Source organism: Tamandua tetradactyla, chromosome 23 (assembly GCF_023851605.1).
Source record: "Tamandua tetradactyla isolate mTamTet1 chromosome 23, mTamTet1.pri, whole genome shotgun sequence".
In the NCBI taxonomy this organism is placed as follows: Eukaryota; Metazoa; Chordata; class Mammalia; order Pilosa; family Myrmecophagidae; genus Tamandua; species Tamandua tetradactyla.
Genome location: NC_135349.1, coordinates 46,970,041 through 46,983,945, shown reverse-complemented (window position 1 = coordinate 46,983,945; position 13,905 = coordinate 46,970,041). Strand labels below are relative to the sequence as shown.

The following is a 13,905-nucleotide window of genomic DNA, read 5'->3' as shown; positions in this document are numbered from 1 at the left end:
CAAGACAAAGGTAACCGGCCCAGGACTAACTGCCTGGGTCGCTACATCTAGGGGACCGTTAAATCATTCGTTAATCAAGTGAAATGTTTTAATAACATTTAAAAAATTCTAATCGGTAATGCTTTTGTAAATAAGTTGTATTAATAAAGAATGGTTTTCGAAGCCCGCGACACAGAAAACAAAGGCCTAGCACAAGATCGAGCGTAAAACCTGCGAACTCACTGACAACAGCCCGCGGACCAACGAGGGAAAAGGCGCTCTCCGAGGCCACCTAACGGCTCCCCTCAGCACACTCGCACTTCCGGCGCCCCCTTCTCCCCGCCCACCCCAACCCGGTCGTCTCTGATTGGTCCGATCGCCGCACGTTCGTGCTGCCATTGGGTGGGCGGAGAGAAACCTACGTCGGACGGCCGTCGAGGGGCGTCGTTGTGCGCGGCGGTTGCGGACCTCAGAAGATCTGGCGAGCAAGACGGTTGGGAGGCGGCGGTGGCGGCGGCGGCGGCGGCGGCGGCGTAGCAGCCATTCTGGTAGGTACGTTGGGACCGGTGCGGGCTGCGGTTGCCGGTCTCCGGCTCCGCGGTCACCTCGCGTTTCCCTGAAGACCGGCCGCGGAGGTCAGAGGAGCGCCCGGCGCGCAAGCCGGTTGTGCCCGGACTAACGGAAAAGGCGTCCGCGGAGTCGCTGGTCCGACCCAGCCGGGAAGACGCCGGCGAGGGGCGAAAGGACGCGCGACCACAGCCGCCTTCCGAGCGGGGCGCCGGCCAAGTGGAAGTGGCGAGCGGCCACCGGCTTGGGGTCGGGGCTGTGGAAGGAAGTTGCCTGAATGTTTTTTTGTTTGTTTTCATGAAAAGTATGTAAAACCCTTGGTCTTGTCAGGTATACTTTTTCGAGTTAGCGGGTAAAACTTAGACTCCGACCCCCATTTTTTTTTCCTAATTGTTCATATGCCGAATGTCCTTGAGTGATATCTAGTGAAAGTTATCTGAAGAAGCTAGGTACCAGGAAAGTTACCGTTTTTCACCAAGCAGCGGAGAGACTTTCTCTGTGCCTATGGATGTAAAATAGGCACTAGAACGTAAGTAATGTGTTAAAACGCCTTTTAATTGAAGAAACTTGGAGCACAAACATGTAATGTAGAAATGCTTTAATTTACTGATGAAAGCTGTGCAGTTTTTTTTTTTTGAGGTTCAATTTTTTTTTTTGAAGTAGAAGTTCATTTTATATGAATATGTTTAAAAAAAAATACGCATCAATTTTTCCATATCACCCCTCCACCATCTTTTTAAGATTTTGGCATGCAAGTTCAAGAACGTGCCTAATATGGAGGAAGCGATCATTATTTTGCTTTGTCTCTATTAAAAGCCCGGTATACTTTCTTAGAAAACTGCAACCTTTCCGTGTTGCTATTTTGAAGATGAAGTGTCAAGATAATTACTTTCCGATGTGCTAGTTTTTTCCTGCTCTTAATGCATATATATATGTGTGTGTATATATATGTGTGTGTATATATATGTGTGTGTGTATATAGTCAAGGTCTAGAGAAAGGCAATTGTATTGAATAATTGACACTATTAGAAAAATTATGTCATATCCACCTAAACGCATATTTCTATATTGGATCTTAATACTGTTTTTATTATGACTTGTAATATTATTTGTTTGTAGCCAGTAAATGACCTGCAGCATAACAACTGCAAAACAAATGGGGAAGAACATTCAAGATAAAGATAATTTATATCACAGGAAGGCTTTTGAAAGTGCAAAAGTGAAGCATCAGAGTGGACTAATTACACTGAATTCAGCTTTTGTGAAGTATGTCGTCTTAGCTTATTTATTCCTCATTTCATTTTTAAGTGTTGAATCCTGCCTTAATCAGATTAATATACTTCAAGTCTGATCTGCAGATTTGTACAGACCACACCCTAAGATTGACTTCTGCCTCCACATAAATGCATAAGAAGTGTCCGTCCTGTTGGAGAATGAGTTGCCTGTTATAAGAACTGGTATATCTGGGTTGGGTACATCTTGAATTCTCTGCTCTGCTTGCTTTGATTCTGTACTTTATTTCAGCCTTCAGTTCTGTATTTTCTTGCTTCTTTGTATCTGGAATTTTGATAGGAAACTGTTTCATGATCCCTGCATGTTTACCTGTGCATGTCATATAGTTCTCTTGTTGGATGTGTGCAGATGTATTTCATTTGATGTAATCAAATTTTAAGTAAAATATTGGATATTTGTTAAAAATAAACTTTATAATTTTAAATGTACAATACAATATTCTCTTAAATTGAGTGAGATTATACTTAATATAAAATTAATGTTATTCTGTCTTATATTCTGTCTCATTCTTATGTCCTTTAGATACTTACTGTGCCCCCGAGGCTTAGTTAAGCCTGTACTCATACTTTGAAAATTCATTAGTATAGTCTCAGGTAATGTCTTACCTTCAGCATTACCAATCCAGGTAGAACAGAGATAAAGAATATAGTTGGGCCATATCTGGAGAGAAAGAACCACTGCTTTATGGAAAGAGGGGAGCTAATCAGATATGATTTGAATTGTTGAACTCCTGATAAAATTTTCATGGATATAGGGAATGTTTATGTAGATCCTACTAGATTTGACCGTTAATTATACAGAAGTGTTATGTGTATCTGCTTAATGTGATAATTTCAGTTAGTCAAGCTCTGTTCCTCTAGTGTAAATGATACAGTAACTATGGTAGAAGTAGCTAAGGTAAAAGTTGTGAGGTCTGTTCTGGTAATCTTTATTAAGGAGAGAATAATTGGGTGGTTTTCCATCTTTAAAAGGGAATATTTAAGCAGCATTTATAAACACTTCTATATGAAAGGCATTTTGCTGAGGATATAAAAATAAAACACATCTCTGTCCTCAGTGCTCATGATTATAACTTTGTGTTTGTTGTGAGAAATCAAATAATGAAGTAGAACATGTAGGGAAGGCTTTCTTGAAGAGATACTCTTTAAACTTACCCTTGAAGGTATGGAAAATAGGGGAAAATATTAATGGATGGCTGTTATGATAGATTGGTTTGAAAAAAAATTAGAGTGGATTTACAGGAAATTAAGAGGAAAAATTTAAGGTTATGGATAGTTCCAGGGAAAAAAACCAAAATATTGTGTAAGAAAGATAATACAATCATGATACTTTTCTTTGGCTACATAGACAGTATTTACCTATAACTTATGTATTGATTTAACTAAAAATATGATGAGCTGTATGAGGGAAAAGAATTAAGTCCTCATCTGTAAATGTAGGAAATTGGCAGGTAATAGCTAAAACAGGTAATTCAAGCTATATTTAGTGTGAGTGGATTATTTTAGAACATGTATATTTTTAAAAATTGAAACTAGCTACTAATTGCTACTAACAGTGATTGTCATCAGTCATTAAGGAATGCTGGCAACCACCTACTGTTTTTCACTCAATACTACATTTATATTATTATATTGCTAAAACTTATTTAATAAATTCAAGCAAAATTCAAGTAGTATTCAGTGATGCTGATCTTCCTGGTCCTTAGACACACTTAGAGTAATAGAAAAAGAAACTTTGTCATATTGTTGACATCTGTATACCCACTACAGTAGCCCTGTCTCTTTATAATATCTTACCCACTTAGTGGTTTTGATGAGAGATTTCCTTTTCCTTCCTAATGAGCCTTAAAGCCCTGGGTTCAAATACTGGCTCTCAAATATATTAGCTTGAATAAGTTATGTCATCTAGCATAGTTTTTTTAAAAATTTTTAGTTAAAAAAATTCAGGGCAGTGGGTTTTTAAAAAATATAAGAAGAATTGCTTTTTATCGACTGTTTTCAATGTATTCAAATACTGTTTTGGTAAAAAGCATTACAAGAAAGACATTTGAAGATAGGGAAGACTGATCTACCAGAAATAGAAAAAGAGAGAAAACACTGAATTAGCATGCACTCATAGCTTCAAGAAATAAAGAAAAAAAATAATGGCTAAACTAAAAGAAGCAGTCAAACCCAAAATCAAGAGTGAGCGACTTTACACTTTCTCTCAGTTTTACCAGGGGACCTTCAGCCACACAATTAAGAAATTTTGTTGACATCTATAAAGCAGTATACAACTGTGTTAGAATATGTTCTGTTCACAGAGCTTTTATAAAAATTGTCCATATCTTGAGTTATGAAGCCACCCTCAACAAATGACAGAGAATTGAAATCATTCAGAGGATATTCTCTATCATAGTGGAATTAGGCTGCCTTTCAATAGCAAAATAATAACTAGAAAATATGCAATTGGCTGGAAGTTAATTAGTATATTTTCTTAAAAAGTCACAGATAAAAGGAGAAATCACAGTGAAAAATAGAAATTGTTTTGAACCAGATGATAATTAAGATCGGGCATATCAAAATTTGTGGGACCCAACTAAAGCAGGGCTTAGAGGAAAATTTTTAGCTTAAAATCCAAAGTTAGGAAAAAGGGCATAATGGGAGGAAATAATTAAAATGCCAGCTGAGAGTGACTGAAATAGAACACTGTTCTAGTTTGCTAGTGGCCAGAATGGATATACCAGAAACAGCGATTTTTAAAGGAGGAATATATTAAATTGCAAGTTTATATGTTCTAAGGCCATGAAAATGTCCAAATTAAAGCAGGGCTGTAGAATGAAGCTGCATCTGAGCTATAGTTTTTTTGGTTTGTTTTTTTTATATATATATTTTGTATTTTTTATTTTTATTTTTTTCTCTATATTATCATTTTATTTCTTTTTCTGTTGTCTTGCTATTTCTTTTTCTAAATCGATGCAAATGCACTAAGAAATGATAATCATACATCTATGTGATGATATTAAGAATTACTGATTGCATATGTAGAATGGAATGATTTCTAAATGTTGTGTTAGTTAATTTTGTTTTTAATTAATAAAAAAAAAAAAGAAATGTCCAATATAAGGCATCCAGGGAAAGATATCTTGGTTCAAGGAGGCTGAAGACCTTCAGGGTTTCTCAGCTGGAAAAGCACATGACAAACATGGTGGCATCTGCTAGCTTTTTCTCCTGGCTTCGTGTCTCATAAAGCTCCCCCAGGAGCACTTTCCTTCATCTGCAGAGGTCTCTGGCTATGCAGGTTCTGTAACTCTTTCCGAAATGTTCCCTCTGAAAGGGCTCCAGTAAGCAACCCCACCTTGAATGGATGGAGACACACCTCCATGGAAATCATCTAAACAAAAGTTAACAACCACAATTGGGTGGATCACATCTCCATGAGAATAATCAAGAAACTCCCACCCAGCAATACTGAATGAGGATTAAAGGCTTTTCTGAGGTCTACAAATTCAAACCAGCACAAATGCTATGTGCAGTAGAAAATGATGGTCAGAAGTACTTTGAAAGTACTGATAAAGTTGCTGATTTTAGCAAGTATGATCAGGAAAGAAAAGATGGATCATTAATGTCAAAAATGAAATTATACCTAAGGACCTGCAGAGGTTACAAATATAATTAGAGATTATAATGAACTTTATACTAATTTGAAGATCTGATTTAAAAATAAAAGCGGTATACTAAACTTAACATTTAAAAGTTGTAGAAAATATGAATGGCCTTTAAAAATTCAATTGTAATTGAAAACCTTTCTCACTAAGAAAACTCCGGGTGCAGAAGGTTTCAGTGGTGAATTTCTTAAATTTAATCTTTTCAGAAAATAGGAAACGTACTACCAAGTTCATTTTATGAGACCAGCATAGCTTTTACCAAAGTCTAATTACAGGAGAAGAAAATTACAGATGTATCTCTCTTACGACATTGATATAAAAACCCAAATTTAATCCAGCAACATTAAAAAAAATTACCCAAAAAATTTATTCCAGGAATCAACCAGATTTAATATTTTAAAAGACAAATCAATGTGTAATAGACACTAATAGAAAAAATGAGAAAGATTATGTGACCCTCTCAATACATATGAAAAAGCATTTAATAAAACACACATTCGTGATGAATTCTTAGCCTGAAATAGAAGGGTGATTTGTTCAAGTCCAAAGTAATCTATGATAAATGCATTTAATGAGTTAGTTGGAGATGTCCTTACTAAAAAAACATTGATTATATTTCTATATAATAGCAACAAACAGCAAAATGAAATTTGAAAGAATTGATACCTCAAGCAGTAAAGGAACAGAGAAACTGCGAAAGATATGAGATATCAAAAAGTAAAATCTACTCAAAGGACTTAAGGGCAAAGACACAAACGGACATTTGCACACCAATGTTTACAGCAGCATTATTTAAAATTGCAAAGAGATGGAAACAGCCAAAATGTCCATCAACAGACGAGTGGCTAAACACACTGTGGTATATACATACGATGGAATATTATGCAGCTTTAAGACAGAATAAACTTTTGAAGCATGTAATAACATGGGTGGACCTAGAGAACATTATGCTGAGTGAGACTAGCCAAAAACTAAAGGACAAATACTGTATGGTTCCACTGATGTGAACCGACATTAGAGAATAAACTTGGAATATGTCATTGGTAACAGAGACCATCAGGAGTTAGAAACAGGGTAAGATAATGGGTAATTGGAGCTGAAGGGATACAGACTGTGCAACAGGACTAGATTCAAAAATGGGCAGCACAATACTACCTAATTGCAATGTAATTATGTTAAAACACTGAATGAAGCTGCATCTGAGCTATAGTTTTTTTTGTTTGTTTTATATATATTTTTTGTATTTTTATTTTTTTCTCTATATTATCATTTTATTTCTTTTTCTGTTGTCTTGCTGTTTCTTTTTCTAAATCGACGCAAATGTACTAAGAAATGATCATACATCTATGTGATGATATTAAGAATTACTGATTGCATATGTAGAATGGAATGATTTCTAAATGTTGTGTTAGTTAATTTTTTTAATTAATAATAAAAAAAGTAAAATGGCACCCATAAATCTGACTATATCAGTAATGCGAAATATGAGCAGACTAAATAATCCAATCAAAAGGGAACGCTAGAGATGTTGGATTGGAGGGAAAAAACAGCAAACTATTTGTTGTCTACAGACACATAATCATATCTTTAGATTCAAAGATGCGAATACGTAGAAGAAAGGATTTAGAAATAGTCCATGCAAGCAGCATAAATAAGAAGGTGGAAGTGGCTATACTGGTAACAGAGAAAGTGGACTGAAATTTTAAAGATGTTATTAGAGCTAAAAAGGGGCATTTTAAAATGATAAAAGGTCAATCTGTCAACAAGATAGAACAATAAAAAGCATGCATCTAAAAACAGTATCAGCATAACTGTTCGAAACATCTGCACACCTTTTTCATAAGGGGTAGATAGAACAATGAGGCAAGAGATCATCAAGAAAAGAGAAGACGCGAGCAGCACTATAAACCACTCCTAACAGACATCTATAGAACACTCCACCCAACAACAGCTGAATACACAATGCCCTCAGGTGCATTTGAAACAGTCTTCAAGATAGACTATGCTAGGCTGGAAGACCTCAACAAATTTAAAAGAATTGTAGTTACACTAAGTATATTCTCTGACCACAATGGAGTGAAATTAGAAACAAATACCGGGAGGAAATTTAGGAAATCGATGTATTTAGGAAATTAAGCACTCCTAGATAAGCACTTGGTCAAAGAGGATGTGAAAAGGGAAATCAGAAAATATCTTGAGATGAATAAAAATGACACAGCATACTAAAACTTGTGGTGTGCAACTAAGGCAGTGCTTAGAAGGAAATTTATATATTAAAAAACAAGAATGATTTCATATCAATAACCTAACATTTTGCCTTAGCAAATCAGAAAACGCAGAGAAACTAAACCTAAGGTCAGCAGTAGAAAGGGAGTAAGAAAGATTAGATCAGAAATTAATCAAATAGAGAATAAATAATTATAGAAAATCAATAAAGCCAAAAGTTGGTTCTTTGAAAAGATTGGCATAATTAACAGATCTTTAGCAAGATTGACAGAAAAAAAAGAGAAGAATGAAACTACTAAAATCAGGAGTGATAAGAGGGGTCATTACTAGTGACTTTAATGAAATAAATTCCAAAAGACTCAGACTACCAAAACTTATTCAAGAATTAAAATATCTGAACAGGATTATAACATGTAAAAATATTGAATTAGTAGTGAAAAACTACACTCAGACATAAAAGTCCAAGATCAGATGACTTGATTAGTGAATTCTAACATTTAAAGAAAAATTAATACCAATTCTTCACCAACTCTTTAAGAAATAGAAGAGGATGGAATACTTCCCAATTCAGAGGCCAGTGTTAACCTGATACCAAAACCAGACAAAGATATCACAAGAAAAACCTACAGACCAATATTTCTTAGGAATATACATGCAGAGAGCCTCAAAAATACTAGCAAACCAAATCCAGCCACATGAAAATAGACGTGGAATTTATCTCAGGAGTGCAAGGTTGATAATCACATCCAAAAATCTTTTAAAGTAATATACCATGACAATAAAATAACAAAAATCACTTGGACATCTTAAGCTCTGCAAAAAAAAAGTTTCTTATAAATTCCAACACCTGCTTTCATGTTAAAAATGCTTACCAAACTAGGAATAGAAGGGAAATTCCTGAATTTGAAATAAGTAAACTGTAAAGTTTCAACCTAATGGTGAGAAATCGGATTCTTTCCCTCTAAAAGCAGAAACAAGATGAGGATGTCTGCTCTTACCATTTCTTTTCAACATTATACTGGTGTTCTTGCCAGAAAAGGAATAAAAGGCATTGGTATGAGAAAAGAAGAAGTAAAACTATTTTTGTTTGAGATAACATAATTTATATGTAGAAAATCCAGAGGAATCTACAAAAAAAAAAACTATTACAGATAAAAAATTCAAAGCTACACCACAGTACAGAAGATCAGTGTTTCCATTTGCTAAAGTTGCTGGAATGCACTGTACCAGAGATGGATTGGCTTTTACAAAGAGGATTTAAAGCTTTATAAAGATACATTTTTACAGCTGTGAAATGTCCAAATTAAGGCACCAACAGGGGATACCTTCTCGGAGGAAAGACAGCTGGCATCTGAGGTTCCTCTGTCACATGGGAAGACACATGGCAATGTTTGCCGTCTTCTCCCAGCTTCTGGTTTCAAATGGTTCTCTCAGCTCCTATGGTCCTTCTTGTTTTACCCCCAGGCCTTTTCTTTTGTGGTTTCTCTCTGCTTTCTCTCAAAGGGCTCTAGGAAAGGATTAAAACCCACCTTGAATGGGGGGGGGGTGTCACATCTCCATGGAGACAAACTAATCAAAAGGTCCCACCCAACAATAGGTCTGCTCCCCACAAATTGGATTAAAAAGAGCATAGGCTTTTCTGGAGGTACATAATAGATTCAAACATGGACAGTCAACATAGAATTGATTCTATGAACAATTAAAAAATAGAATTAAAACAGTTTCATTTATAATAACATCAAAAAGAAGTACAGAAATTATGCTCTGAAAACTACAAAACATTGTTGAAAGAGGTAAAAGATGTAAGTAAAAAGGCATCCCATGACATAGATCAGAAGACTTGATAGTGCTAAGAGAGCCTTATTCCCCAAATTGACCTACATATCCATTGCAATCTCTATCAGAACCTCAGCTGACATTTTTATGGAAATTGCAATATGATCCTAAAATTCATAAATTAAAAGAAACCAGAATAGTGAAAGCAGTCTTAAAGTGAAAAATACAAAGTACTCATACTTCCTGATTCTAAAACTTAATATAGTAGTACAGTAATCAAGATAGTTCGATACTGGCATAAGGCTAGATCAGTAGGTTAATGGTATAGAATAGAAAATCTAGAAATAAACCCTAATTTATGGCCACCTCATTTTTGAAAGGGGTGTCAAAATAACTGAATGGGGGGGGAAATGGCCTTTTCAGTGAATGATGTTGGGATAACTGAGGTCCACATCAAAGAAATGAAGTTAGACTCCTACCACATACCATATATAGAAACTAAAAACAAAGACTTAAATGTGAGAAATAAAAATATAAAATTCTTTAAGAAAATGTAAACCAGACTTCATGAAAATTAGAAACATTTTGTTTTTAGAAGATATTTATTGTTATTTTTTTGTATGCTGTATTTTGGGGGGTCACATTTCATTCTTTTTCTATATGACTGTCCTATTACTGCAGCACCGTTTATGGAAAGAAATTTTGTGGGAGATGGGGGAGTCCACAGGCCAGGAATTGAACCCAGGTCTCTTGCATGGCAGGTGAGAATTCTACACTGAACTACCCTTGCACCCTTTAAAAACTTTTGTTTTTAAAAGTATATCATAAAGAAAATGAAATGATAGTCCACAGAATGGAAGAAAAAAATCTTCAAAGCATACATCTGATAAGAAACTAATATTTAGAATATGTTTTAAAACTGTACAATAATAAAAAGGCAGTTAAGCCAGTTGAAAAATGAGCAAAGGACCCAGATACACATTTCTCCACAGAAGATATATAAGTGACCAATAAGCACATGAAAAAAATATTCAGCATCACTGGGTATAAGAGAAGAGCAAATCAGAACCACGTAATAGCACTTCACTCGCACTAAGATGGCCATAATAAAAAAGACATAAGTGTTGGTGAGGATGTGTTGAAACTGGAACCCTCATATGCTTCTGTTGTGAATATAAATTGGTCCTGCCACTTTGGAGAGCAGTCTGGAAGTTCTGTTAAAGGTCAAAATACAGAATTCTATATGACCTAGCAAGTCTACCCCTAGACACATAGACAAAAAAATATTAAAAGTCCACCCAAAAAACTTGCACATAAATTTTCTTTGGAGCTTTATTAATAATGATCAAAAAGTAGAAATGATCCAGTTTTCATTCCCTAGCTGCTGTAACAAATATCATACATATAAGGGGTTGTCTTAAAAAATAGGACAGTTGTTTTTGAGACTAACCAAAACAGTTGGTTTTGATGCTAGGAGAAGTTCAGAGTTGAGGCATCATCAAGGCAATGTATTCTCCATACAGACTGGCATTCTGGAGTTTGTTGCTGGTAGTCCTTGGTTTTTGGCTTTTCTGTCTCATGGCAGTCCATTGGCTTTGGCTTCAAGTGGCTCCTGTGGCTTCTCCCTGTCTGACTTTCATTCTGCTTATGAAGTACTCCTGTAATCATTCTAATTTACTTAAGGCCACACCTTAACTGATGTAACATCTTGAAGGAATCTTGTTTACTGTGAGTCCCCACCCACCAAAATGCAGACCAGAACCAAGAACATGTCCAAACTGGGGTACACCATTCAGTCTACTCCTTAGACCCCAAAAGTCATGTTCTTCCAACATGCAAAGTAAATTCCATCATGACATCCCAAAACCTTAAGTTATTTCAGGGACAGTGCCAAGTACACAGTCACATGAAAATTGACTCCAAGTGTGTTCTGTCCTGAAGCAAAATTCCCCTTTGTCTGTGGACCACTGATAATCTAGAAAACAAGTTATGTGCTTCCAATATATGTGGTGAAATAGGCATAGGTTAGACATTCCCATTCCAGAAGGGAAAAATCTGCAGGAATGCAGGCATCACAGGTCCCAAATAAGTCCAAAACCCAGCAGGGCAAGCTCCATTAGATTTCAAGGCCTAAGAGTCATTTGTGGCTTGATTCCCTCCAGATCTGATGGGATGGCAGCCGGTGCACTCCCTGAACACTGGAGTATAGAACCAGAACAGTGATTATTTCTGCCTGATTTTTCACTTCACCTATAAGGGACTCCAGTAATCTGGATTAAAGCCCAACCTGATTTAACTGGGTCACACCTTAAGTAACATCTTGGAGAGATTTATGAGTAGGATTCACACCTTATCAGAATGCAGATCAAGACCAAGAACGTTTCCTAACTGAGGTATGCAATTCAAACCACCACAAACCCAAATGTCTATTCTCTGATTAATAGATAAATAAAATGTGATATATTCATACAGTGGGAAATTATTTTGGAATGAAGTACTGATAGTTGCTACATCATGGATGAATCTTGAAAATATGCTAAGTGAAAGAAGTCAGTCACAAAAACCATTTATGATAGGGGAAACCTATAGAACAAAAAACAGATTAACGATTGCCTAGGGCTTGGGGCATGAATGAGAAGGTGAACTGACTCTCTGAGTGTATCAGATTTATGAAAAAGGTGTGAGATTTTGTTGGTTTATCCAGCTTGCTGTGATGCCCCGATGTATCCCAGAGTAGTTTGGGCTGTGAATAGGGAAGTGTTTGTAGGGTCACCTTGGGAGACTGGGGAGAAGGAAGGAGGTATTCAACTTCCACATTTGGAGATTTTCAGGTGTTCTCATGGGCAGTAGGAACAATCAAGTTGATAGGCCAAGCCCTCAGTTTTGGAATTTGCCCCCTAAGAAGCGTATTCCTGTAGAGGATAGAGTAAACCTACTTAAAATTATGTCTAGGAGTCACATTATGCCAGAGATTATGTCAAAATTATGCCAGAGAGGCTCTTTTGTTCCTCAGACGTGGCCTCTCTCTCTGGGCCACCTTGGCAGGTGAACTCACTGCCCTGTGCCCTTTGTGGGGCATAACTTCCAGGGGTGTGAATCTCCTGGCAACTTGGAATAAAACTCTTGGGATGAGCTGGGATCTGGCATCAAGGGATTGAGAAAGCCTTCTTGACCAAAAAGGAGAAGAAATGAGACAAAAGTTTCAGTGGCTGAGAAATTTCAAACTGAATCAAGAGGTTATCCTGGGGCTTCTTCTTGTGCATTATATAAATAACATTTTTTTAGTTTGTGTTGTGTTGAAATGGCTGGAAGGAAGGTATCTGAAACTGTTGAGCTTTGTTCCAGTAGCCTTGATTCTTGAAGACAGTTGTGTAAAAATACAGCTTTTACTGTGTGACGTTGTGATTGTGAAAATGTTGTGTCTGATGCTCCTTTTGTCCAGGGTATGGACAGAGGAGTGAAAACTATGGATAGGGGAGAAGTAGATAATGGGTATGGGGGAGGGGGGGCTGTTGTAGTTTGCTTGCTGCCAGAATGTGATATACCAGAAACAGAACAGCTTTTAAAAAGGGGAATTTAAATTGCAAGTTTACAGTTCTAAGGCTGTGAAAATGTCCAAATTAAGGTACTGACAAGAGGTTACCTTCACTCAAGAAAGGCCAACGAAGTTCAGATTTTCTCTCTCAACTGGAAAGGCACATGGCTAATATGTAATGTCTGTTAAGCACTATCTCTTCGGGCTTCTTGATTAAGCTCCCCTGGGGGCGTTTTCCTTCTTCATCTCCAAAGGTAGCTCTGGTTGCATGGGCTCTCAAGCTTTTTCCAAAATGGTTCCCTCTTAAAGGGCTCCGGTAAGCAACCCCACTTTGAATGATTTGGAGACAAATCTCTATGGAAACCATCTACTCAGAAGTTACCATGCATACATGGGTAGGTTACATCTCCATGGATATTCAAAAAGCTCCCACCCAATGATATTGAATGGGAATTAAAGGACTTGGCTTTTGTGGAGTCCATCACAGATTCAAACCAGCACATTCCACCCTTTGGACTGCAAAAAGACATGTTCTTTCCAAATGCAAAATACATTTGTTCCATAACAATATTAGAAAGCTTTAAACAATTTCAATACAATACAAAGTCAGAAACGGTACAGAATCTCATCAGTTAATTACAGGCCTAGTCTGTCCTAAGGCAAAATTCTCTTCTGGCTCTTGACCTGTAAAACTCAGAACAAGTTAGCTGCTGCCAACATATAAAGTCATAAGATATATATTCCCATTTCCATAGGGAGAAGTTGGAAGGAGCACAGGTGTTCTACTTTGCTAGCTGCCAGAATGCAATATATCAGAAATGGAAAGGCTTTTAAAAGGGGAAATTTATTCAGTTGCAGGTTTACAGTTCTAAGGCCATGAAAA

At 36.6% G+C, this 13,905-nt stretch overlaps 1 protein-coding gene across 15 annotated transcripts in view; it reads left to right on the top strand.

Annotated features, from left to right (window-relative positions):
• The first annotated feature begins 381 nt into the window (after nt 1-381).
• ATF7IP2 (activating transcription factor 7 interacting protein 2) overlaps nt 382-13,905 on the top strand; it is a 99,537-nt gene continuing 86,013 nt past the window's right edge. For 2 of the 15 annotated variants that reach the window (XM_077141842.1, XM_077141844.1), the window contains exons 1-2: nt 550-1,075; nt 1,666-1,812. The gene's annotated coding sequence lies outside the window, so the exon portion shown is untranslated. The other 13 variants (XM_077141846.1, XM_077141845.1, XM_077141834.1 and 10 more) reach the window with 12 other exon arrangements.